General features: G+C 50.0%; 1 long non-coding RNA gene across 2 annotated transcripts; it reads right to left on the bottom strand.

The window, feature by feature from the left end:
• Positions 1–246: 246 nt before the first annotated feature.
• Positions 247–24,206, bottom strand: LOC141971686 (uncharacterized). 2 transcript variants are annotated; one of them, XR_012635308.1, is made up of 5 exons: positions 24,114–24,206; positions 14,410–14,459; positions 9,000–9,103; positions 8,227–8,605; positions 247–623 (listed from the first exon to the last, which is right to left on the bottom strand). It is a non-coding gene; the product is annotated as an uncharacterized LOC141971686 (long non-coding RNA). The 2 variants fall into 2 exon arrangements; XR_012635307.1 differs by lacking the exon at positions 247–623 and adding an exon at positions 630–6,646.
• Between the last annotated feature and the right edge of the window lie 278 nt (positions 24,207–24,484).

Below are 24,484 nucleotides of genomic sequence, written 5' to 3'. Positions count from 1 at the left end.
AGGGGTTGGAGAAGTCCAGAGGATGCCAAGGGTGTTTTCACCTCTGCACACAGACCTCAGCCAGTGCACCAGGGTCTTCATCTTCGTTAAAGCCTCCAGGCACGCTCTTAATGTTACCTCTCTAATAATAATATTTCATCTGCCTTATCTGATTAGGTTAGGCTCATTTGATTTTTGCAAAACACCTTTAATCACCTTGCAAATTCCCCCTCATTATAAACAGAGCCACCACAAACATTTTCAGCAATTCAAGTTTTATTTTCAGCAATCCTCTTATTTTTTCATATGCAAGAAAGGCAGTTGTAAAATAAAAAAAATTTAAAAATATGAACAAGACAGAGGCTGAGAAAACATTAACAAGGCCCTGTGCTTTCTGCTAAAGTGCCTTCATTTCATTATCATTAAATTTGCCTAGTAATTAGATTTCGGTGCATGAATATTTTAAAAAAATGTAACAGACAGGCTGTCAAAAAAAAGCACGACAACATCAATTCGATAATTTTTTAGACAGAGACATTCATAAGCAATTAACACAGATTTTCTGGGTTTGGAGACTTTTTTCTTTCTTTTCTTCTTTTTTTTTTTTTTTTTTTTCTTTTTCCTTCCAGCCTTGTGTTATTCACCTGAAATCAAAAGAAAAAGAGAATCACTGTAAACATCAGCACTTCCATTTCTGCTCTTTTTTTCCCGGTTTGCCAACATGTGAACATGATCCCGGTGCCGTTTTTCCCTCTCGCTGGCCGCGCGGAGCCCTCGCTTAGCATGCTCCGGCGCTCCTCTCCCCCGCCTCCCACCCCAGCCTCGCTAAACACAGTCAGGCACGAGGTTGGGTCATCCATCAGACCTCCCCACTCCTGCAGGACCAGATTAAATTAAGGTTGCATGAAGCTTCTGTCTTGATCTTCAGGCATTTCTGCTGAAAACAGTGATTTTGATCACTATTTGCATAATTGTACAGTTACGTATTCACCGGGTCTCTAATTATACGATCTGTGTTCGACACCGCTCCAGACGAGGGGAGGCTTGCGAGGGGCATACTAAACCAGCTCCTCGGCAGTTATCCCCCACGCCCCGGGCCTGATCCTGGCTCCAGGTGAGCTCAGGTACGACCCCCTTCCCACAGCTCCTCCCTGCAGGCTTGTGACCACCAAATCGCAGTGGACACAGCCCCGTGCTTGCCCTCCCCACCCCATTTGTGTGTGAGACAAGCGCCGAGGAGGATGCTGGCCCCAAAACAGAGGGGTTGGGGTACCAGTTCCTGCCCTACAGCTACCTCAAAGCCCCCCTGCAGAGCCATCGTCCTCTGGGTTTCACCCAAAGGGATTCAGTTGAGGTGCAACACCCTGAGCCTCTCTCTTGCTCATGTTGCACGTTTCCAACAAGACCAAAAGGTGGATGGAAAACAACGTAGTCCCAGATTTCCCCCTTTTTTCCCTCCTCAGAGGTCCCAGAAGAACCTCACACGCAAGAAAGAAATCCAACCCAGGGGCTGTTTCCTGGGATGATTCAAGATCTGGGCTGGTTTGGAGGTTGGGGGTAGCACAGAGCAGGTTCAGGCTGTGCCTGGGACCGGCACAGACCCCAGACTACATTTCCCCTACGACTGACACGGTGCCACCAGCCCCGTGAAGACGCCCAGGGAGAAGCTGGTTCCTCACCAGCAGCTTCTTGCACTTGCAGGGGGGCAAGTTCCTGCTCCCTCCTGAGCCCCTCATTCGGAAAGCAGCAACGTTTGGGGCGTTTTATTTCAGACAGAGCTTCCAAAGTTCCTGGGTTTAGTCCTAAATCCTTGAAATACTCTAGAAAAGGGGCCTCTTCCCTCCACGCATCCCAAGTCCTTCAGAAATCCCGTTCTTATTTTAACCGAGTCCTCAAAATGCCGAGAGACCATCGTTAGGTTTGTGCAACGTTTTGCAGTAAGCTCCACTTGGGACAGCTCAGGGTTATTGCGGACAGGTAGCCAAAATGATCTTTGCAGGTCTTAAAGAACATGCGCCAGCGCTAACGAGCGTGCTGGGAAGAGAAAGCAATAACAGAAATCCACACATCCCCCCAGTTATTTGACCTAAACATATGGGGTTGTTAAAAAAAATCTGTGTCTGTTATTTTTTATTATTGCTATCATCGCGATCATCATCTCTGGCAAATTAAGAATACACAAAACAGCCACACACAAAGAAAATCCTAGACCTCAACTCAGGTCATGCCTTCCTAAAATCTCCTTTGCAAGGTTTTATCGGCAAGAGCAGGGAGTAGAAGCAGTTGGTACAAGCAGCTGAAAGACCAAATCAAAAGCATGTGAGCAGATTAAAGAATCAATCTCTCCGTTTGATGCAGAGGAAATCCCACTAATTATAAAGAAGGGGCTTATTTCCTGGAGTCACTCTGTTTGAAGTCATCAAAACTAGTAATACTTAATTACTCTACTTTATGGAATATATAACATCGAGCCCCTTCTCCCACTTGCCAGTTCTCTGATGCCATCTCTGGCGCTGGGGGTTCCAGGGGGTTATGGTGATGTTCCTCCCGTACCTATGCACTTATTTATTCAAATGAAGCCCTTAACAGCCCTCGCATGAGCCTGCGGGGAAGCATTTAAACGTGCTTTAAAAGGAGGTTATAATGAAAAAAAAAAAAAAAAATCAAGTGATTTAGCCATGCAAGCTACCTGGCTATTATCGCAAGCATGTGTGCGTTGTGTGCACGCCGTGCCAGCAAACACCTTCCGAATCAGGTATTTAGAGCTAAACCAAAGTGAAGGTATTTGCCTCGTCCTAATCCTTGGAAAGGGAAGGGGACTGGCAGTGGTGTCACTGAAACACGGCCTCCGCAAGCCCTCCTTACGCAGCCCTTCGGGCCTTGCTGAGCAATCTTTGAATGCCCAAGTAAGAGAAGAGCGAGCTGCCAGCCCGTGCTTTATGGGCACATCTAGATTACATCCATAGATAGACAAAAAAAAAAAAAAAAATTTACATCCAGGCATTTTGAAGAAAAGAAAGAGTGACAGGTAGGCACGGGAACTTCTCAGAACTGATATAAAGATATTTAATATCAAGGACTGTCTGATTTTCCTCGTCTCTCCAGGCGGCTGTAGGGCAAACCTGGTCAGGATGTGCTTTGCTCGAGGGCCAACAACTGCCAGTCTCGTGAAACACCACGTTAAATCTCCAGTTTCTGGAGCCAGGTGATGAACGTGGAGGGGAATCATAGCTTTCATTTTTAAAAATAGCAATAATCATATTTTTACAGGTTGAGGGAAACCTTGAAAACTGTGAGCCAAGAGATTCAGGCAGGGACAGGCAAGTAAGTTAATTTTTATTAAGTTTTGCTGTTCTCGATGCTGTCTCAAGGGGAGATGAATACTCCTGAGTGTATCCTGGAACTGAAGCTGCTCCCAGGACCCAGGTCCTCAAGCAAAGCCATTCCCAGCAAGGGATTGAAGCCCACGGGAGCAAAACCCTCTCCCAGGATGAGATTGGGCTCTCTAAGCCCATCACTCCTCTAAAGGCAACCTCCAGGGAGCAGGTTTCGTGACGAGCTGCCTATTTGTGTGACAGGGGAGCACCAGGACAACCCAAGTTTGGGTTTGACTTGCTCAACCCTGGCTGGTTACAAGACTTTTTTCCAAATTGCTCTCTTTTTCCAACTCAACTGGTAAATTTTGGAGGGCGGGGGGGAGACAGGAGTACATGTCTTCCTTCATCACCACCTACACACACCTACCCGGGTCTACGGGTGCTACCCAGACATCACTACTACTAGTAGTAACGATAAATCTTGCCACTCCGTGCTGGAGTTTCTCCCAGATGACTGAGTGCAGCTGGGGGAGCGCGGGGGAGATGTGGAGCTATGTGCCACTGTTTGAAATTCTGCACATACCACCCCGTGTCGGAACGTCCCAGGAATGCTGCTGTGGAGTCATGAGGCTTCACAGCCAGGAACTGGGGGTGAAAAGGGTATTTTTTTTTTTTTCCCTAAGACGGAAAGGGAAGAAATCTGCTAAACCCAGGTTTGACCTGACTGGGAAATGCAACTGGGCTCCGCGCTAGTTCAGCCATCCTGAAAAATCCCTTTTAAGATGTCTGAGCTTTGTGAAAGCACCAAACCAGAGCACAGCTCTAAAAACCTCTCGACCCGCGCAAGGACCCTCGCGTTTTTGCTGCGGGTGGGAGAAGGGGCGAGTGCCACGCTCAGCAGCACCCGCGCCGCAGGGCAGGGCTTGGCACCTCATTACTCCCCTGCTCTTGGTTATGCCCTTCCTTGCTGGTTTTTTTTTGCAGATTAAGGTCCCAGAATCATGCCAGCGCTGCTGGGCTGTGCAGGAGGATGGATGTGCAGTGTGGCATCCGCACAGACCCGGGGGATGAGAGCTCAGTTTCCAGCCCAGTGACACATCTGCTGTGTCCCCAATACTGCATGGCCCCCCCGAGACCTTCTCTGCTTGGGGTTCTCCGTTTGAGAGGGAGCATCCACCCAGAGAGGGCCAGCTCGGAGCTCTCTTCGCTGAATCTTTTGCACGCTTGCATAACATGAATCAAAATAATATTTCCCTGAGCAACACAGGGAACATTCCAGCATTTAGCCCCTTGCAGGTGATGGGAATAGATCGAGCTGGACCTGAAATAAAACTCGCACAGCTCAGCCCCTCTGGAACTGAGAAAAACCCAAGATGAGCCCATCACAAATAATTTTTTGCTTTGCCTCTTCAGCTCTAAGGTACAGAAGGAGGAAAAGAAGGATCCGCTGCGAGGTGAACATCCCCATCTTCGTTGGCTGGTAGAAGAGCAGCAAAAAAGGAATTGGATTTTATCCAAAGATAACAAAGCTCTCCAGGCCTGGAGATGTTCCTCCCTGTGATCTACCATGGGCACAGGCAGCACCAAGGAGCAGACCCAGGTCTGAGCTCCAGGTCTCCAATAACCTACTGCTGCCGCAGGACAGGCTCTGGGCAGGCAGACTTAAACTCCAGCCTGGTTCTAGCTCTATCCTACATTGGAGCCCCGTGCATTGCTCCCAACAACAGAGCACAAACTAAAGTTTTTTGGGGCTGCTTCTTTGCTCGCTGCCCTGAGGCCACAGGTGATGGACGGTTTCCCTGTACAACCTCAAAAAGGGATGCAGGCTGGAGCAGACTTCTCTGCCTGGAAAATAAACACATCCCCAAGACCTAAACCTTTCTGTAAGTTAAGCACAAGGGCTTAGATGCTCTTCTTGGAGGGCTGCGGGAAGGGGGTCCCGCTCCCTGCTGACTCTCTCCAGAGGAAGGGGCGAGCACATCCCCACTGCCGCCGCGGAGCGAGGACCTCGCCGCAGCCCGGCCGAGGTCTGTTTGTCACTTTTCCTTCATTATTTGCAGTTTGTACACAGGCGTCATTAGGGATTCATTCGGTTTCCCTAGCAGCAGGCATTAGTCTGGCTTCCCTTTCCCCCTTCTCTCGCCAGCGCCCTTTATTTTTAGTGTCTTATTTACAGTTTGACAGAGTAACTGTAACCCTTGCAAGCTACTCCAGCGGCTTTAATCGGGGGAATAATGGGTCCTGTCTGGCGATGAATAGAATTTAGGGGACAGATTGTTCCACACTCGCCCGGTGGGGTAATTTATTTATGTGCGCACTTGTCAGGAGGAGAAAGGGACGGGGGATCTGTATGCGCCGAGGACACTGCCGGCACTGAAAGGGAAGGGAGAATGGAGCCAAATGCCCCAGATCCCGCTGCCCCCCCACTCCGGCAGCTGAATGCCTCCGGTGGCCGTGAACTTGGAGGGGCCGAAAGCCCCATTCCCAGGCCCTCGGCACGTCAACGGGGCCGCCGAGCGACTGGGCTGCCGGCAGCAGGGCTCGGGGCTCCAGATGGGTCCGGCCGCGGCGGGCAGCCCTCCCCGGCACTGCCCCGCATAGCCGCGGCGCGGGGAGCACGTCCCATAGCAACGGTACAGTAGCAGGAGCACAGCGGGGGTCTGGGAAGAGAGGCAAAGCCCTCGGAAAAATACAGGATGGGTCCAGACAATGGCCCTCTCTCATATCATAAATTACACGGCGGCGACAAAAAGGGGACGGATGCTGCCCTCTTCCCTGCTCCCACAGCCCGAGTGCTTGCTGGGTGCTGGTGGGCATCCCTGGGCATGGGGACGGTGGTGGCACAAGGGAGAGGTGGTGGCATTGCACCTACCAGTCCCTTCACCCTTTTCCTGTCCCCTAAAACGCATCTCCTTCGTGCCACAGCATCCCTGTTTTCTGCCCCAAAATGCTGCCTGAGCATCCAGCACCCGGGCACTGGAGTTGTCCGTCGCACCGTGTCTGTGGTCCCTCAGCAACGCTGATGGTGCCCAGGATCGGGGAGAAATGGCTCCTGGGCTGGAGGTGGGACGTTTCCTCCTTCTTCTGTTCTTCAGAGAAAAGGCCCTTTTGCTCTTTTTTCCTCTCTGTGGCTCAAGGCCGGGAACATTTTGCATCTTGTCCCACAAGGTTTTGCCCGGCGATGGCTGGGGCCGGACCAGGCTCCATCGCTGCCATCCCTGAGTTCCCATGCAAAACAGGACAGCGGGATCCACCGAGCAGGGAGGGTTCACCCCACAGAGACTCCCAGAAGAAGCGGGACAGACGTGCAGGAGGTCCCTTCACACCCACAACCACCAGGCAACATCAGGCTAAAAGAGAAGGTGGCTCAGGCTGAACCCACCCGGACCCAGACATGGAGGTGTTGCAGCACCACCACAATTTGTCGCTGATGTCCCTTAAATGTCTCCCCGCTTGGCCTGGCTCCTCCCTACACATGGCACCTTTCCTTTCCCAAAAAGCCTTAACGTTAGCGTATAATTACACTTTCTACCTAAGACCCTGATCCCCGTTAACGGCAGCCACAGAGCATCTCTCTGTTCCTGGGGTTTTTACCCATTTACTGATGTACTGGGAGAGCTGGGTGACCACTGGGAGCCTGAGCATGGGCAGATGTCCAAGTAAGCACCCAGACCCACCCCAGGTTCCTCTCCCGCAGGTGAGTAGGCTACAAGGACAACGGTTTCTGGCTACATTAGACCTCAAACCATGGGAGCAGCGAGCTAGTGGATGGCACAGGAGGACTAAATCGGACAGAAAGCACCAAGATGTCATCTCCAGGCCATGGTGCAGAGAAGCACAAAGTCTCCTCTGGGTGTCCACTGGCCGGGGGACAGCCTGTGCGATGCTCCTGGCATTGCTCTGCTGCCACGCCGGGACCAAAGGGGATGTGCTGGCTGCTTCAGGAGCAAGGTCTGACTGGTGGGACCCCCCAGCCTTGTCCCACGGGCAGTGAGAGCTCTGAGGCAGCCTGGGCGTGTGGGAGTGGGGCTGCACATCGAGGTTGAGACAACATCTGCCCCGACACAAGGCCAGGACCTCACTCCGGGGCCCCCCACCAGCTCACGGCCGAGGGACACCCTCAGACCAGGAGCCTGTTTAGGGAAGACCTTCCCCTTGGCAGAGAGAACAAGACCTCTCCTTGCTCAGCTGATCTCAAGCCAAGGCAAGAGTCGTTGCTCACACTTAAAAAATTCAAGAAAAAGGTCTTTGCACCGGAAACCTGTGGGATTTTCACTGTCCCATGCCCCAGGCAGCCTGGCTCCAGGGGTCAAGGGCAGCCCTTGTACCGCTCCATCCCACCGCGAGAGGAGAGCAGTGACGATCGGCAGCGAGACCTGCGGCAGGACTGCGTCGGGCCTGGGGGGGGAAACCCCCTCGTCCGGGTACAATGACTGTCTATTCTGCTGATCACAAGCCTAATCCTCTTTGGTTTTTAATTGGCATTTGGGCTAAGCTGATTTAAACCTCTTCACCTTGTTGGGTCCCCCCCCCCCTTCCCCACTTCTTTCTTTTCTCTCTCTTTTTTTTTTTTTTTTTTTTTGACCAAATAACAACGCTGCCATCACCAAGTCCCCGGCACAATGACATCTTTGTGCGAGGGCGAGAGGAGAGGAAAGGGGAAGGGAGGGGGAGAAGGGAAATGTGCTGAACCCACTCGGAAACAATGCGGAGTTTGTGATTCAGACTTGACCACTGGCAAAGGACCCGCTTCAGCTGCGCCTTGTTAATAAACGCACTGTCCCTTCCCAGCCCCTCTCCCCCTGCCCATCACCTCCGCCTCAGGCCAGCTGCCCACCGGCGTGGGCTCTACCTGCTGTCCCCATCCCTTGATGGATGCAGCATCCCCGCGCCATGCCGCAGCAGTACCCACATCCCACCCCAGTCTCACCATCGAGCTGCCCCCAGGGCGATGCGCAGCGGCGGGACGGGGACGTCCCGGTGTCCTCTCCACCCCATTCGTCCCCAAACCGGTGCTGGTGTCCCCACGCTGAAGGCCTGTGCTGGCCGGCAGCCCCGAGCAGCCTGGATGGATGCTGGTGCAAATCTCAATCTACGTTGTGCTCCAGGCCAGGGTCTGCTGGCAGGAGAAGGAAGAGGAGGAGGAGGGTGGTGCGTGCGGGATCAGCCATGGCGAGGGCCTTCTGCTGAGGGTCCCACAAGACAGGTCCTGCTGGCAGCTCCTTCATGGCCAGGCTCTCATGGCTTTTGGAGGTGGGATTTTTTTCCATATAGCCCCCACTCCTGGGTTCATGTTATAGTGAGCTGATCTGAGTTAAAAACAAAAGCAACAGAAACACCTTTATTATCCTTTTTCCACTTAAGAGCCAAAAAAACTCCAAAGAACCCCAAAAGGAGTCCTTTCTTCCTGAGGTTGGGAAAGACACTTCTCATTGGGCTTGAGGTTAACAAACCTGCGATAAGAGAAATTAAATTCAGAACAAAACCCACAGTTGTTTGAGACTTTGGGCCGAGTGGATGATGAGGAAGGTTCTGGCAACCACGGAGCTTTTGGCCTCTCTTTTTCCCCATAACGTGGTCACTGTGGTCTTGCACCAGAGCATTCTCTGTAGGGACACTCAGCCCACCCGATGCTAGAGACTGCCCAGTTTAAGAGCTTACGGAAAGCCTTTAAAAAAAAAAAAATAGAAAAAATCTACTTACCAGGAAATTCCCCGCGAACTTTCACCAGGGCCAGAGACCCGCGATTTGCCAGCCAGAAAATGAGCAGAGCATCATGTAGGGTGAATGTGGGTGAATGCTCCTCCCTGGCAGGGAGAGAAAGAAAAGAGGATGGGAACACGTTAAATGTCAGCCCTGTCCTCCCCTGCCTGGATTACACCAGAACAGGGAGATTACAGCCACGTTTCTGGCAGAAAAGGGGAAGGAAGAAGAGAGAAGTCAGCTGGAAAACTCTCAGCATCCTTGTAACTGAGCCGGTTTCCAAAACTGAGCCCTGTGGAGATGCCCCAGCGGGTCTCCAGCCCTGCGGGGAGCGAGAGGAGCTGGAATCTGCTCCGGGGGGATTTGAAATAGGGGAAAGCTCTTGCACTGTCACCGTTCCTTGTCCCCGCTGAGCAGGGTGCCAGCCAGCGTCCTGCTGTGGTCTCGGCAGCAACCCAGCCAACCCCAAGCTTTCAAGAATTACAAGGCAGGACCAAAAGCTATAAATCTAAGTCAAAAAAAAAAAATTTTTTTTTTTTTCCCATTTGACTTCTGGGGAACCATGTTCTCCAGGGCTCTCCCCCTCCTCAGGGCAGCGGCTGCTCTATCAAAGCACCTAAAAGCCAAAACCAAACCCAGCAGCACCCTGAGACCCGGAGGGGATTTATCCAGACGCTGGGAGAGCCGAGCTGCCCCGAGCGCATCGCCATGGCCGAGCCGGGAGGGACCCATCACCAGTGGGAGCTGCGTGGAGGGAAGATGCTTGGATGAAATGCAGAGAAACCCCACACGCTGCGTCCCCGTGACCTTAACCCCAGCTCTCTGCTGGGTTTTCCCCCTGGTGTTGCCACAGGGACCAAGTGGGAGAGCTCCAGCACGGGCAGAATCCCTGCCTAAAAATAACAAAATCAGCTGCCAGACGCTGCTCTGTATTGCTTTGGAGCATCCTTACAGAATTATTTCTTATTTTAATATTAAATATTTTATATTTAAATTATTTTATATGTTTTTCATCTGTATAAACTCTGCTTTCATCCACGGCTATTCACTGGCTGCACACCGGTTTAAACACCCAGTATAGAATTTAGTTGTCTTGTTTAATAGAGGAAAGTGCTTGGGCCAGAGAAAGAGCCTTTTCTCCTGCCCATTAGCCCCATAAATCATTGATAACGTTATAGAAATCAGAGAGATAACCCGATTCTGTGGAAATTAAGTGACGGAGAGCGAATGAGTGGCACTGGTGGGAGCAGAGCAGGGATGCCCAGACCCATCCACTTCTTCTAACCCCACTTCCAACCCATTAATGTGCCCCGTTCGAGGGTAAGAATGAGAAAAAAAAAGGAAAAAAAAAAAAAAATTTAAAATCCTCCAGCACGGACCAAAGGTTATAAATAAAAGCAGTGAGAAATCAACTAAGTAGATGCAGCTTAGCCAAATCGCTAAGAGCCTTAGTGCATTTTTGCAAGCTTTAGGGAAGTATTTCCCATTCCTGAATAAGGAGGGTGGGCAGGCGGAGGGGAGCACAGGGCTGCCACCCTCCACCGCGGCTCCCGAAGCGTCACCATCCCCAGGGACAGCGGCCAAGGCCACCAAAAGGGAGATGACGGCGTCAATCCTCACTTCCCTGGTCCCTTCCCCTCACAGACCCCAGCCAGGGACCAGGCTTGAGCCGAACCAGCCACGCTTCCCCACGGGGATGACCCCAGCCCATTTGGGGCTGCAGCATCAGCCCACCATGAAAAAAAAAAAATTAAAAAAATTTAAAAAATTCAAAAATTTTAAAAATTTCTTTTCCTGCTAAACATAAATTTCTGGTTATTTTTAATCTGCTTTCAAAATTCCCGTCACACCGGGGTTAAACTCACTCGGCATATTTAGGCTTTTAAGTTTCTGGGTCTCATGGCAACAGAGGGATGGGGAGAAATTAAAAAGAACAACAAACGTGGCCTCGTGCAACCACAAGCCTCTCACAACAGGCTCTCCAGACAAAAACACCCCAAAATATTTCAAGCGCTGTAATAAAATGAATCGGTTCACACCCCGCCAGGTTGTATGTTGTATAAAGTGATTTTATTTTTTTTTTTTCCCCTCCCTCTCTCATATTAACCTTAGCGCAATAACTTCGTACCCACAAATCATCTGGACCAGGTGAAGCCTCTCACGCCTCTGCCCATCATGCGCAAGGACGGGATGAATTCGCTCGTGCTTCACATTGATTTTTTTTTTTTTTTCCTCCCCCCCCACCCCAAACAGTGACAAAATGTTCTCAGCAACAGAAAAATGAGTCTGTTGAATTTTCCTAGTCCAAAAAAGGGGGAAAAAAATAAATTGAACAGCTGCTTCACTAATACTATTGCAGTACACAAAGAATTAAATGTCATCTATCGCAACTAGGAAAAATTTCTGCAGCCGAACCTCAACCCACAATATCCCCATGTGGCGTGGAGGTCATTTTAAACAATAATTAAAAAGAAAAATCTGGTAGAAAAGACTGTACGCTCATCTTTGGTGCCATCCCCGCTGCAAAAACTGAAGATGAAACAAAAGGAGGTTGATTTTGGGGCGTGGGCTGGTGTTTTCCGCGTGGCCGGGGGGGGGTTTCGTGGCCACGACGCCCCGTGCCAAGACCATCACCGGCGGGAAGAGGAAAATCCCCACGGCTGAGGCCGGGACGAGCACCCCACGGAGCCAAAGGCCCCACGGCGAGGCCACGGAACCCGGGGGGCTGCGGGCAGGGTCCATCCCCGTCCCCGTCCCCGTGCCCGGGATGCTGCGGGGATGCAGCCGACCGCGTGGCGAGGACTGGGGGGAAAGAGAATCGGCCATTTTACACGTCGGCTGCCTAAAATGGTGGCTCCCACCTTTTTTTTTCCCCTTTCTGCTACCGTTTCAGCACGCATGCACCCGCGGGGAGGGGAGGGAGAGGGGCCGCGGCCCCCCGCGCGCGAGGGCGCCGGGAACGGGAGCCAAGATGGAATTAGAGGGAGAAATTAAAGGAGGGGAAGGGGGGGAGAGGGAAAGGATGCGCTTCGCCTCGACACGGCCTATCCGCCGTTGGCTTTTGTGCATCCTGCGGAAGGGAGAGGCAGGAAGGCATCGAGGGGGGGAAAAATGGGGGGAAAGAAGGGGGAAAAAAAAAAGAGCATTTGGGCAAGGATGGCGAGGGGCAGGGATGCGCGTGGGGTGCGGGGAAAAATCTTCCCTTCTTTCTTCGCCGACCCCCCTTCGCCCTCCCCGCAATCCCGCTTTGACTTTTCCCACAGAAGTAGCCAACCTCCAAGAATGCAAATGACATTCATTATGCAAATGCATGCAAATCAGGTTTAACTATCGGAAGAAGGGCTCGGAATTTCTAATGGGTTAACTCTTTCGTGCACGACCAGGATAACAAGAGCCCCGTGTCTTCCTCGGGGCTTTGTGTTTCCTCATCCATCCCTGGGCACCCCGACCTGCACCCCTTGGCGGGTGCCCCGTGGTCCCCAGGGAGGGTATTGGGTGGAACAAAGCACCAGAAAAAAAAAAAATCACAACAACAACAACAACAAAAAAAACCCCACCAGTGTGGGAGCGGCTGCCCCTTCGTTAAATGCGCTGGCAGGAGACAAAGCAGGCTTAAATGCAGGATTGGAAAAAAAAAAAAAGGAAAACAAAAACAAAATTTAAAAGGAAAACAGAAAACAAAAAATAAAATTTAAAAGGAAAACAGGAAAAAAAAAGGAAAGCAAAAAATAAAAAGGAAAAAAGAAGAAAAGGTGAAATAAAAGGAAAAAAGGTAAAAATAATAATTTAAAAAAGAAGAAAATAATAATAAAGAAAAGGAAAGGAAAAGCAGGCCGCTCTCGGCAGAAGGTGGAACCTTCCCCGCGACGCATCGGCAGAGGGTTATGGCAGCCACGAGGGTTTGGCTCTTTACATCCAACCCACTCGCCGGGACGGGCACAGAGCCACCGTCTCTTCGTCCGCTGGAAAAAAAAAAAGTCACCAAAATCCCAAGCTTCCTTTTTTTCAGTTTTTGCATTGAGGAAAAAAAAAAAAAAAAAAAAAAAAAAATTACACAGTTTTCCCCAGTGCTGGATGAGGCCGTTATCCTCCGGGGAGGGAGGGAGGGAGGAGCAGAGGGGTGGCAGCGGTGACACCAAGGCCCCAATCCCCATCCCGGTGTCCCACCCCGGGATGCTCCGGGCGTGACTCCTGGGACCACCACCCCGCTCCTCCAAAACCTCTGGAAAAATCCCAATTCTCCACATTCCAGCCCCAAAAACCGCAAAGGCCCCGGTGCCAGGAACTGAAACAGAGAAATCCCGGGTGTATAACCTCACGCTCACCAAACGTAGGGATTGCAGGAATTATGAATATTATAATGAGCTGTAGAGTGGAGAAATAGATGCATTGCATAATTCTAAATATTTTATAGCAATGCTGTTATTGATTAGCGATAATAACACATTTTAATATTACTGCTGTGGTTTGCCTAAGAATTGCACCTCATCTGCGCTGAAACCTCCTAATTTTTTCTGTTTTTTTCTATAGCTCCTTACAATATCCTTTTTTTTTTTTATTATTATTATTTTTTTATCATCTGCTCAAAAAATCTTATTATTTAAGCTGGAAGCTGTTGGGGAAAGGAGCAATAATCTGTTCTAGGGCAAGAATTTCCCAAATTTTAGGGGTTTGGTTAAAGACACTGTCAAATTTATTGTTTTACAAGGAGTCTGGTGTGCTCTGAAATGCATGAACCCCGAAATACTGGCCAGTTGTTAAAAAATAAACCCTTTTATTTCATTAATCTGGTCCCAGCCTGGTAAGGCCTTTGCAGAGGGTAAAATATTCAGCACTTGGCAAACCGCAAGCGTCAAAAAAAAAAAAAAAAAAAAAGAGTCAGCCCCTTCCCTACTAAAAAAAGATGAAGAGGGAATAAATAAATAAATAAAATAATTAAAAAAAAAAACCAAACCTGCCAACAATTTGGGTTTATTTATTTGTCTTCTGGCCTCCAGCACGCAGGCAGCTCGCCATCTCCGAGCCTCACTCCGCTCCCTTCATCCGTTTTTGACTCCAAGCCCCAATTTCCACGTTCACACAATTCCAAAACTGGAATTGGTCGATTTAAAATTTTTTTTTTTAAATTAATTATTGGAAATTTTATATTTAAAAAAAAAAAAAAAAGAAACGGAGGCTGAGAAAACCAAATCCAGTGCAGAAAAAAGGGGCTGGTGGATGCACCGGCGTGCGCCGAGCCGAGGGCTCACGCCGACAGCTACTTATTGCTAATGACTAATATGCAACATCATTATCATATCACAGTGCTGAGAAAGCAAACTTCTCTAATGCTTCCTTACGAGCACACAAATAGCATGTAAATTGTCATTTACCCGGGATGGTAACTAGTTAGGATTCACTTAGCAAATACCTGGTGTCAAAGGCATCCCTGGAGCTGCGGCCGGTTTGGGCTTCGGGCTGCTGGAAAAAAAAAAAAAAAAAAAAAAATCGAGTTTGTGTTTTTAGCAACGGTGCCGGCAAGGAGCAGTGCAGAAATTGCTTGATTTCTTAAAACCTCCCTCACGGAGTCACATGAAAAGGGGTTAGGCACCATTTTCCAAAGTGATTTTTAATTTTTTTTTATTTTTTTTTTAACCCAAAAAAGCACTCCTATTCATTGTCCTCTCCTTTCTTCCACCTCCCTTCTCCATCAAATTTCACTACTCACATCTATCCCCAACCTATTTTACTCCATTTTTTTCCTCCATCCTTAATGCACCTCTTTGGTGTTGGAAAGCTCCAACATTTTCGCAGCTCGAAGGCACCAGGCTGCAGCCTTTGGGCACAGGAGGGAAAAGAGGTGCCGTGGATGTTTGCAGCCTCCACATCTCCACCCCATCAAAAAAATTCAACTTTCAAAATGTTTTAATCACTTTGCATTAGAAACCGACCGCCAAATAACACACGCTGGGAGTGTTTATCCACACGGGGGGTGGAATGGAGCCTGGCAGCTTTGACAGCGATTCCTTGTGCAGAGGGCTCTGGAATATGGCTGGAAAGAAGAAAAAATAAAGGGGGGGGAAAAAAAAAAAAAAGCAAAGGAAACCTATTTCTTGACAAATATTTCAAGTGGCTTCTCAACGAGGCCCAGGGCCTGCACGTCCCAAGAGAAGCGTGCGAGGGGAGCACAGCGACCAGCATCCCCCACGCAGCCACTTTCTTCCCCATTTTTACCATCAGCCATTTCAAAAGCCACGAGTGACACGGCCCAGGCTTTGCCACGGGCCAGGTTTTCTGCCAAAAAACCCTGTTTTTTCCCCTAAAAGCCCCATGTTCCCTCCTTGCCAGAGGGGGTGATTTCCAGACGGGATGCTCAGTGCTGGGTTTTGCACCGGGCTTTTCTTAACCCCGCTGCGGGGAGGACACGGGCTGGGAGAAGGTGCTGCTGGACTTGGAATGAATCCAGCATCAGATCATGAAAAATGAGCAAAGGCAGGAAAAAAATATCCTGGACAGAGATTTGTGGAAACGCCGAGTCCTCACGGTGGGACACGGGGCAGCGAGAGCCAGCGCCAGGGGGGTGAAAGTCCCCAAAGGCTCCATCCAGGTGCCTCAAACCAACCTTCCCAGCGGAGAAGAGCCTTTGAAATCCCCAACTGCTGTGGCAAAACTCTTGGTTTTCCTACCAAGAAGGATCTTTGTGGGTTTTTAAGAAAGATCTGGGGTTTGAGGCTATTCTAGGTAGCAGAATGTTTCCGTCCTGCTTGCTCCCGTGGTCACCCTTGCCAGGAGTCACCCAGGGACGACCCCGCACCAAGCTCTCCTTAAAGCACTTCCAGGGAAAATCCTGATTTTTTTTTTACCATTCCTGTCAAGGGCAAGAAGAAAAGAGGAATTTTGCAGCGGCGACTCAAACCGCCTCGTGATAGTCGACGCTCATCACCTCTCGGGTTGCAACAGGACGTGGGCCCTTAGGCCACGAAACAATTCTCCTTGGGATCACAGCGGGGATTTGAGTTTTGATTATTGGGCCTTAAAAAAAAAGCAAGAGGCAAAGGCTCTTGAAAGTGTTATTTTTGGAGGCAGAGGCTCCTGCTACTATTTTTAACCAGTTTTATCTCACCATGCCCTTTTTTTTAAGCCAGCTCACCAATCTTTCCAGGGCTAGATTTTTTTTTTTTTTTTTTTTTGCCAAGACTCAATTTTCCAACGCCTGGGGCTGCCGATAACCCTCCAAAAAAAAAATAAAACCACCGAACCACCCAACCAAAAAACCCACAACCCCAAACCAAGCCCACCACCCTTTTTTTTTTTTTCCTAATTTTCCCAAAGAACTAGGAGGCGTGAGCACTCGAGAGTCAAATTTGCCCAGGACCCGCGTCCCCTAAGAAAGCAGGGCTCATTCGCCTTCCACAAACTCCGCAGCGGCAACAAAAGTCCCTTTCAAGCCCTTCCAGACGCAAGTCCTTCAGCTCAATTAGTCAGGCACACAGAGACACAAAAAAGCCTCCCATTCAGGCTAGTGGCTGGCTGTGGAGGACAAGGGCGAAGAAAGGATCTTTCTCCCACGCTTTCACTGGGTGTCATAACAAGCAGAAAGCCCTCTTACGGGGGGATTATTGGAGATAAGAGTCCGATGGAGGAGCTGGTGCAGGAGCTGGGGCTGCAGAAGTAAGGGAGGAGGGGATGGGGATGAGGGTTTTAGAGGTTGCAGCTTCCAAGGTCGGGTGAGCACGGCGGCTGCCGACATCGCGCTCCATCGCAAATGTTTTTTATTTAAAAAAAAAAAAAAAAAAAAAAAAAATTACGATATTCACCCCCGCCCCGGTACACACACACGCGCAGAATAATCCCGGTTCTCCATGGCAACCTGCTCCGTGGCCATCCCTCGCACCGGAGGAGGGAGGCAGCTTGCCTTCGCCCCGGCCTCGTCGCCGGTTTTATCCTGGTGCTGGCAAAAGCCTGGGCCGAGACGGGCAGCGGGGCCAGGCAGCACGGGCAGGGCTCCTCTTGCTCCCTGCTTCTCCAAAAATAAGCCGTTATCTCCAGCAAAGAGTGACAAGGAGGTGCACAGCTCTGTGGCAACGCTCTCCCTCCAGAAACCCACCCAGTCCTGCTGATGCTTCTGGAGATGGGTGGGTTTAAGATTAAGCAGAACTTTTTTTTTCATTTAAAAAAAAAAAAAAAAAAAAAAGAGGGGGGAAAAAAAAAAAAAAAGGTGGAGGGGCGTGGTGGGTTTTGTTGTTCAAAGCCAAAACAAAGGGGAGGAAGGGAGAAAATTCTCCAGAGAATGGAGTTTGTCTGCAAAATCATGAGGTGGGTTGGTGGCCCGGGGCCACTGTCCTCTGTGGTACCTGGCCAGCCCAGCGAAGCCTCCCGAGCCCTCAAACCTCCCCATGGCCAGAGGGGTCAAACCCTGCAGCTCCCAGGAGCACACAGAAAAATCCTCTGGATACCATCAGCCCCTCGCAGGATTAATCAATGTTCCTGAGCAAATTACGTGCCGAATTCCCGTGGACAATCCGAGTGATAGTCCCAATTCCTCACGGTTTTTCCACTGACTCCACATGCGGCTGCGGAGGCCGGGGCACTTCCAGCTCTTTTCAAAGACATGATTCCTCTCCCAAAACAGGGGGCACAGAGGCAAACTCAAAGCAAATGCTAGAATTTTTTTTTTTTTTTTTTTTTTCCCCTCCTGCTCAGCCCTGAGCCCCTGCAGATCGCCGCTGCGGGATGCCCCCGCACCCAGCACCATCGAGGAGCGGATGGCAAGAACATCCAAGTTTAGAGACGTTTTACAAGGATCAGGGAAGGGATATAAACTCTCCAGCTTGGGGAAAGAAAGCCGAGAAACTCTCTCTGAATACATTATCCTATAATTGTAGGGTTTCAAGCACTTTCCTCCCAAGCAGCTGGTGCCTGCTGATGCCAGAGAAAGGTTACTTGGCCCAGATGTATTCCTGCCCAGTCTAAAACCATCCGCTCCAATGAAATATCATAAAAAATATTTCACTTTTATCTAAAATAGTAGGTATTTACTAAAAGCCAGAGGGGGAGGAACAGATGAAACAAAGCAGGTTCCTCAGGGAGATCTCTTCCTCCTTTCCAAAGAGTACCCAGTGCCTCCCAAAGGGTAACGAGGATCTGGGGGACCCCCTTTCCCCTCCCCATAGCTCACACACTGATCCAGAAGCAATTTTTTTTTTTTTTTTCCCCTAAAGGGGTGAGTTTTGAGCTTCCAGCAGGCAGAAACCTGCTGAAGGTCAAATTAAACCCGGTTTAACTGCATTGACCTGAGCGGCACAAGGCCACAGGATGAGCCGGCATCCCCCCAGAGTCACACGCAGGGCTCAGGGGCAAGTCACCCCACCACCCCGATGAATACCCAGTCTTCTGCATTCCCAACACTTATTAATCAGCCTTTTTTCTTCCTCCGAGAGCCTGTGTTTTCTCCCTGTCCCAGAGCAAGCTCCATCTCGTGCCCTCCACCTGCCTGAAAAAATTCATCGCACAAGACCAAACAGTTAAACCCGGCAGATCCACCCGCGGTGGATTCTTCCTCCTCTTGCACCAGCATCATGGCACTACCCCCTTTGTCCCTGCTCTGGCAATACTAAAAAACCCTGAAAGTGGAATTAAAATGATTTTTACACCTAGCCTGGGCTGTCAAAGCTGAAGCTCAGGCCACGGCCGTCGTTGCTGGGTGAGGATTACACAGCTTAGCTTTACAGTTACAGATGCCAGGTCCAAGCCTGGTCTCAGCTGTAGCAGGATAAATCCTGGAGTTATACAGCAGCACGAGACTGTGATCCACTGATAACCAGAGATGGGTTCAGCCAGGAGCACTGATCCAAGATGTCTCCGTTAGCCTCACAGACTTCAGTACATCAGAACACTCCCCCAGCCCCAGATTTCAGGGGGTCCTTCACCCCGGCTGGCACAGGGCGCTTGAACCAAGACTTTACAGCTTTTTTTTTTTTTTTTCCTGCAAAACTAACCACAGCCACCACGGCTTTGCGGGTGGCCAGATCCTGCCTGCTCCAAAGCCCATCGGCTGTCACCCTTTCTCCCTGCGCTTTACAGCGCTGGGGGAAAGGCAGCGAGCAGGGAGGTGTCAGGACTCACACACACACGTCCCTTCCTATCTCTGTCCCTGAAAATGCCACAGGACAAGCCAGAATGAGCCTCAGGACTATTTTTAGGGCCTCACCACCACCACACACTGGCAACCCTGTCACACAAACCCAGGCCAGCAAAACCTCCCGCAGCGGCGGCGGGTGACGGGGAGAGGCGAAGCTGCCAGCGCGGGCGGCGAGAGCCGCGGCTCCGCTTTCACATCCAATCACCCCGGTTGCATCTGAGCGACCTGCTCGCCGGCGGGCCGTCTCCTCCGAGCAGCCTGAAGACCACAGAGCTCATCATTTTCCTTCCAGCTGTCCTCCCCCTCCAGGGCACTGCCACCCGCCTTCCCCAGGCTGGGTGTAGGAGAGCCGTCCAGTCCCATTTGCTGGACACCCAGCACCACGTTTGCACCCTGGGGTGGGGAGCCAGGGGAGGAGGATTTGAGAAATCCCCCCCTTTCCTTTAGCTTCTGGCACGCAGAGACCGGCACTGGACACCCCAAAGCCATCGCAGGGTGTTACAAACCACTTTGCAAAGTGCCACGTATCGGGCGGCCAGACCCACATCTGCAAAGCCACGGCGGGGACAAGGACCGGGGTGGGCAGGGAGAGGCAGCGGCCTGCACCCCTCCTCTGCTCCGTGCTCCGAAATGGGGGGCCCTGGGGCCCAGAGCTCAGACGGTTAATGCAGAGCATCGCCCCAGCCTCCGTTCCCACACACCCGCCACTTGCTGAAATTAAAGCAGGGCCTGATCTGATTCCTATGGCGGCTTAGCGCGCCCACTCAGCCGGTTTATCATAATCCCGACATAAAAATCGTTCCCTTGAAAACGCTCAGGGGTTTTGAAAAACTGATTGTTTGAAGAGGAAAGACTCTGTTCTCGGCACAAAGACGAGCTCCCCTCTCAGCCCCGGTCCAGCGGCTGGAGGCTTCAATAAGCATTTTTGACCCCTGTTGGTACCGATGGCAGGAAGCCTCACGCTTTCTCTTGGCACAGAGATCACCCCCAAACCCAGCCTGACAAGGTGTCCTGGACCAGGCGTCGCATGGACCCGACACCCCAAAAGCAGCAGCGCTTCTGGGACCGATGCTGGGAGCGAGCCGCTGCTGCCTGCCTCGAGAACACCTCAAAAACCATCCCGTCCCCCAGGCAAATCTGGCTGTGATTGCTTGGAGGAAGGAAATATATCTCTATATTTCAAAAATATATAGATATGCACACACATATATCTCATACCTATAGGATTTCTTTGTGCCATTCCGCACCTGCCCAACCCACAGCGCGCGGGAGCATGCGGGGCCCACAGGACCAAGAGGAGAAGGGGCAATTCATCCTCCTTGGAGACCTTGACGGGCCTGAGCCATCAAGGCCTCCTTTTGTTTTCAATTTAAAATTGTAAAAGGCCAGCAGAAAATTCCTCCAGTCTGGAAATTCCTGCTTTCCTCAAACACAAAAAAAATCCTGCTATTAAAAAAAAACCAAAACAAAACAAAACTATTTTTTCACAGTCTGGGGCTGAGAATTCGTTAATATCATTTATAAAAATTGTAAATGGTCTATCCCTCGCAAAGAAAAAGTTAATACCCACTGGCAGCAGTGACCAACACAAGTATTTCTGCACGTTTGCCAGCCTGCGCCGGCCGTGGCGCATCGCTCGTACGACGCGAGAGGTGTGAAGGGGCTTCGGACTCCACAACAAAACCGATCTGCTGCATTTCTGCATCCCTGGCATCAGTGTCAAAGACAGGAGCTAAAGGCAACTGAGCTGCAAGCTTTTTCCTAGATGAAAGTGATATATTGAATTAAACTAATAATCCTCAATTTTTGTATTTGTATAAACTAGTTCTTCGCAGTGACTCACCGAACCATAGAAAAATTAGTATTTTGTTTGCTCCTTTTTTTTTTTTTTCCCCTCCAAACACACTGCTTCTAAGCAGGAAAAAGAATGTGGAGAGCTAATCTCTCAATCCAGAACATGCGAGCGTATCTCCTATTAACGTCTCCAGCAGTTATGTAGCCATAAGGGAGAACAGAGTAGACAGTGCTGAGTGTTAACCAGTCAAATCATAGTGTCCAAGCAAGCTTAAACGGCCACATGTAAGCTGCAATTTGGATCAACGTCATGCCAACACACTGGGCTTTCTTGTTGCTAGTCTATTCCAGCAACAAATCGAGGAGAAAAGGGAAAAAAAAAAATCAACTGTTTGTGAGACTATTCCAGTTCATGTTCCCAAAGGCCTTGGAGAGGGCCAAGCTCTCAGCGACGCAGCCAGTCCCGCCGCTGGGAACGGTCATCCACCGCAACAAAAATCCCAAATCAATAGAAATATCCACCCTCGTGGAGGGCGACCCCGCTCTGACGGCACCCCTGGACCCCAGGGTGGGGGCTACAGCAAAGCTCGTGGCGCTGAGACCCCCCTCGGGACCCGCCCCGATGGTCTGCGCCCGCCGAGTGGGGTGACACTGGTTCCCAGTCGCCCTGCCAAGCTGGGAGCACAAAGGGATGGGTGAAGACCTGGTGACACCGCGGGGCTCAAGCATCCCCGAGCAGAAGTGGGGGGGCTCACAACCGTTTCAAAAAGACATTTTTTGCAGCAGGGAAGGAGGTGCACGAGCTCTGGAGAGCCAAGTCAGGCACGGTGGGCTTTAAATCCGGCACCTCCTGCCGCGGGACGTGGCCCAACACACACGAGCTCCCGACATTGCTAAATTCCCCGCCGAGTTTCGCCCTCGCCCCAGTTCGCATCCCCCCATTCCTGCTCGTGCCTTTGTTATACCCCAGCAAGTGACACCATCAAACATCGGCCTATGGCGGTGCCGCCTTGGCCCCGCACGGACCACGATTGGCCACCTAGGAACACCAAAAGATGATCACACAGCATCGCTCCCAGCCCCGGATTGGCCAAAAGGCGCTTTTTTTTTTTTTCCCCTCTCTTCTCCCCCTTGAACGAAGACACCGGCCAATGGTGGATGGCTCAGGGCAGCTCACCAGTGTTCACCCAGGAATAAAAATCCCTCGGCCACGGGCGAGCCACCGCGCCCCTTCGCACGAGGACTTACGGGCCACCGCTCGACGCCGGTGTTTGCCCACAGACACATCCCAGCCCGCGAGCCTGGTGGCCACCAGCTCAACCGGCAACCGTTCTCCTCCCAGCTCGGTCTGCCCGGGAGGGAGGAAGGAGAAAGCTCCGTGCGGTGACATCCCGCTGCCACCAAAGCCACGGGCGTCCAACTTCATCCTAAAGACACTCAGGGGCGCGAGCATCCGTGGAGGAGGCCGTCCCCTTCCAAGGACCAAGGCTCGGACGCTCTCTGGAGCTTCTTCTCCGTTGCCTTGTCCTCTGTGACGTCCTCCTCCGTCTGGGGACGAGCCACCAGGCCGGGAGAGCAGCACTTTGCTCTCGCCCAGGGGAGCAGCAAAGGCAACAGAGCACAGGGAATAAAATAAGAGCGTGTCAAAAGTTCCCTACGCCGCTGCCACCGCCGGCGTGGGCTGCAGGAACAGCGCCAGGAACAATAGCAGCACCTCGACGAACCTCGAAGGGAAGACAGAAAGGTTTTCCTGGAGCTTTCCCCAAGCAGATCACTACAGGGAGTTAACACTGAATTATTCTGAATTACAGGGCCATGGTGGGGTTGGGGCGGGGGGGTGGGGGGAAATATCTTGTTTATTAATTTAGAGTAATCATACGAGCAGGATAAATCTCCCACATTACACCCAGAACTACAGCCTTTCCCCAGACAAGGTACCAGGGACAGTTTCTTCTGCCTTTTTTTTTTTTTTTTTTTTCTTCACACACACCCCCCCCCCCCTCAAAGATCCCGATGAGCACATGAGCAAAACGAGCGGGTCCAGCACAGGTCAAAAGCTCTTTTTCTACATCTCTCACAAGAGGGTTTTCATAAAGTTACAATCCTACAGTTGCTCCTTTCCAAAATTCAGGTGCTGTCACCCGTATTTTTTCTTTATTATTATTATGATTTTTTTTTTCTTTTTCCCCCACTCTGAGATTATATATTATCTTAATCCATCACAAGATCTTTGTGTTCTTCTAAGCAACATCAAGACACCTTTCCAAATAGGCTGCTCTATTTTGCAGGTGGCATCTAAGGCAACCAGTCTGACCATTAAAAGCGAGCGGGAAGCACCCAGTTCACCTCTTTGACCCAAAATTCCCTTCCACAGTAGAACAGGTAAAAAAATTAAAAAAAAAAAATAAAAATCTCAGTTTCCATAAGGAAGAGGTTGACATATAATGCAGTGAAAGGGATAAGGACCAGCAGGAATTTGCAGAGAGGATAAATTATACAAAATCAAATTCCCCAATTAGTCTCATGCGGTTTCATACACAAGTTAGATATATATATATAATTTCTCTTTTTTTTTTTTTTTTTGGTAAATCCCCAGTTTTGGAATCTTGAGTCCGTTCAATGTTCATAGACAAAGGGTTAAAAGAAGAAAGAAAAGCATTTGGATAGAGGTACTAGGGAAGAAAAACAAAGAAAACTGCAAGAAACCATTTTCCGAATCACCATATCCTTCTTTCTAATCCTGATATCAAGTTATATCTGTCAGGGAAGAAAATTAAACATATAACAGATAGGGAATGGGAGGAGAGGGGGAGAAAAAAGGGGAAAAAAAAAAAAGAAAAAGAATCCAGCGTTCATATTTGCAAAACAACCATTAATAAACATTGCTCTGTTGCTGCTTTATTAAACAGATAATCCAACACGGTAATCTGTATTGATTTATGGATTCTCTGATGCTATACGACTGGTTACGCAATGAAAGTTCATCCTTGATCTGTAGTCTGTGTCCTGGATTTAACTAATTCATAATCTGATTGGAAGTTTTACTTTGTTAATTCAATTACAGTTAACAGCCGAGGAGAGAGCGGCAACATCCTCGTCTTTTTCTTCACATGCACAGAATCAGTAAACTCTTTTTTAAAATCATAGGAGGCAAATTGGTTCTTTTTTTTTAAAAAAAAAAAAAAAAAAAAAAATCCTACCTCGGGTTTTAATTCCAGTCTCAAAAAGTTGTCTTTTTTTCCCCAGGTTGTTTTTTTTTTTTTTTTTCCGCCTCTCATTTCTTTTCTCTTCCTTTTTTTTTTTTTTTTTTTTTTCCAGTTCATTTTTTCTTTTCCTCCTCTTCCTTTTGATGAATTTCCTTTCTTCTCCACATCCTCCTCAGGCGTGTAATGGGGTTATTTTTACTTTCGGTTATCTAGCTTTATGAAGAATTGACACCACTCATACAGCTAGATAACCAAAGATAACAACCAACCCCTGAAGTCTACAGCATTAGCAGGAAAAAGCCAACCTCTTCTTCTCCAGGGGTAGGGGGGGGGGGGGGAGGGAGTGGAGAGGGGGGGCCGGGGGA

Source organism: Athene noctua, chromosome 29 (assembly GCF_965140245.1).
Source record: "Athene noctua chromosome 29, bAthNoc1.hap1.1, whole genome shotgun sequence".
Taxonomy (NCBI): Eukaryota; Metazoa; Chordata; class Aves; order Strigiformes; family Strigidae; genus Athene; species Athene noctua.
Note: the sequence above shows the minus strand (reverse complement) of the source record. Positions and strands in the feature narration are given on the sequence as shown.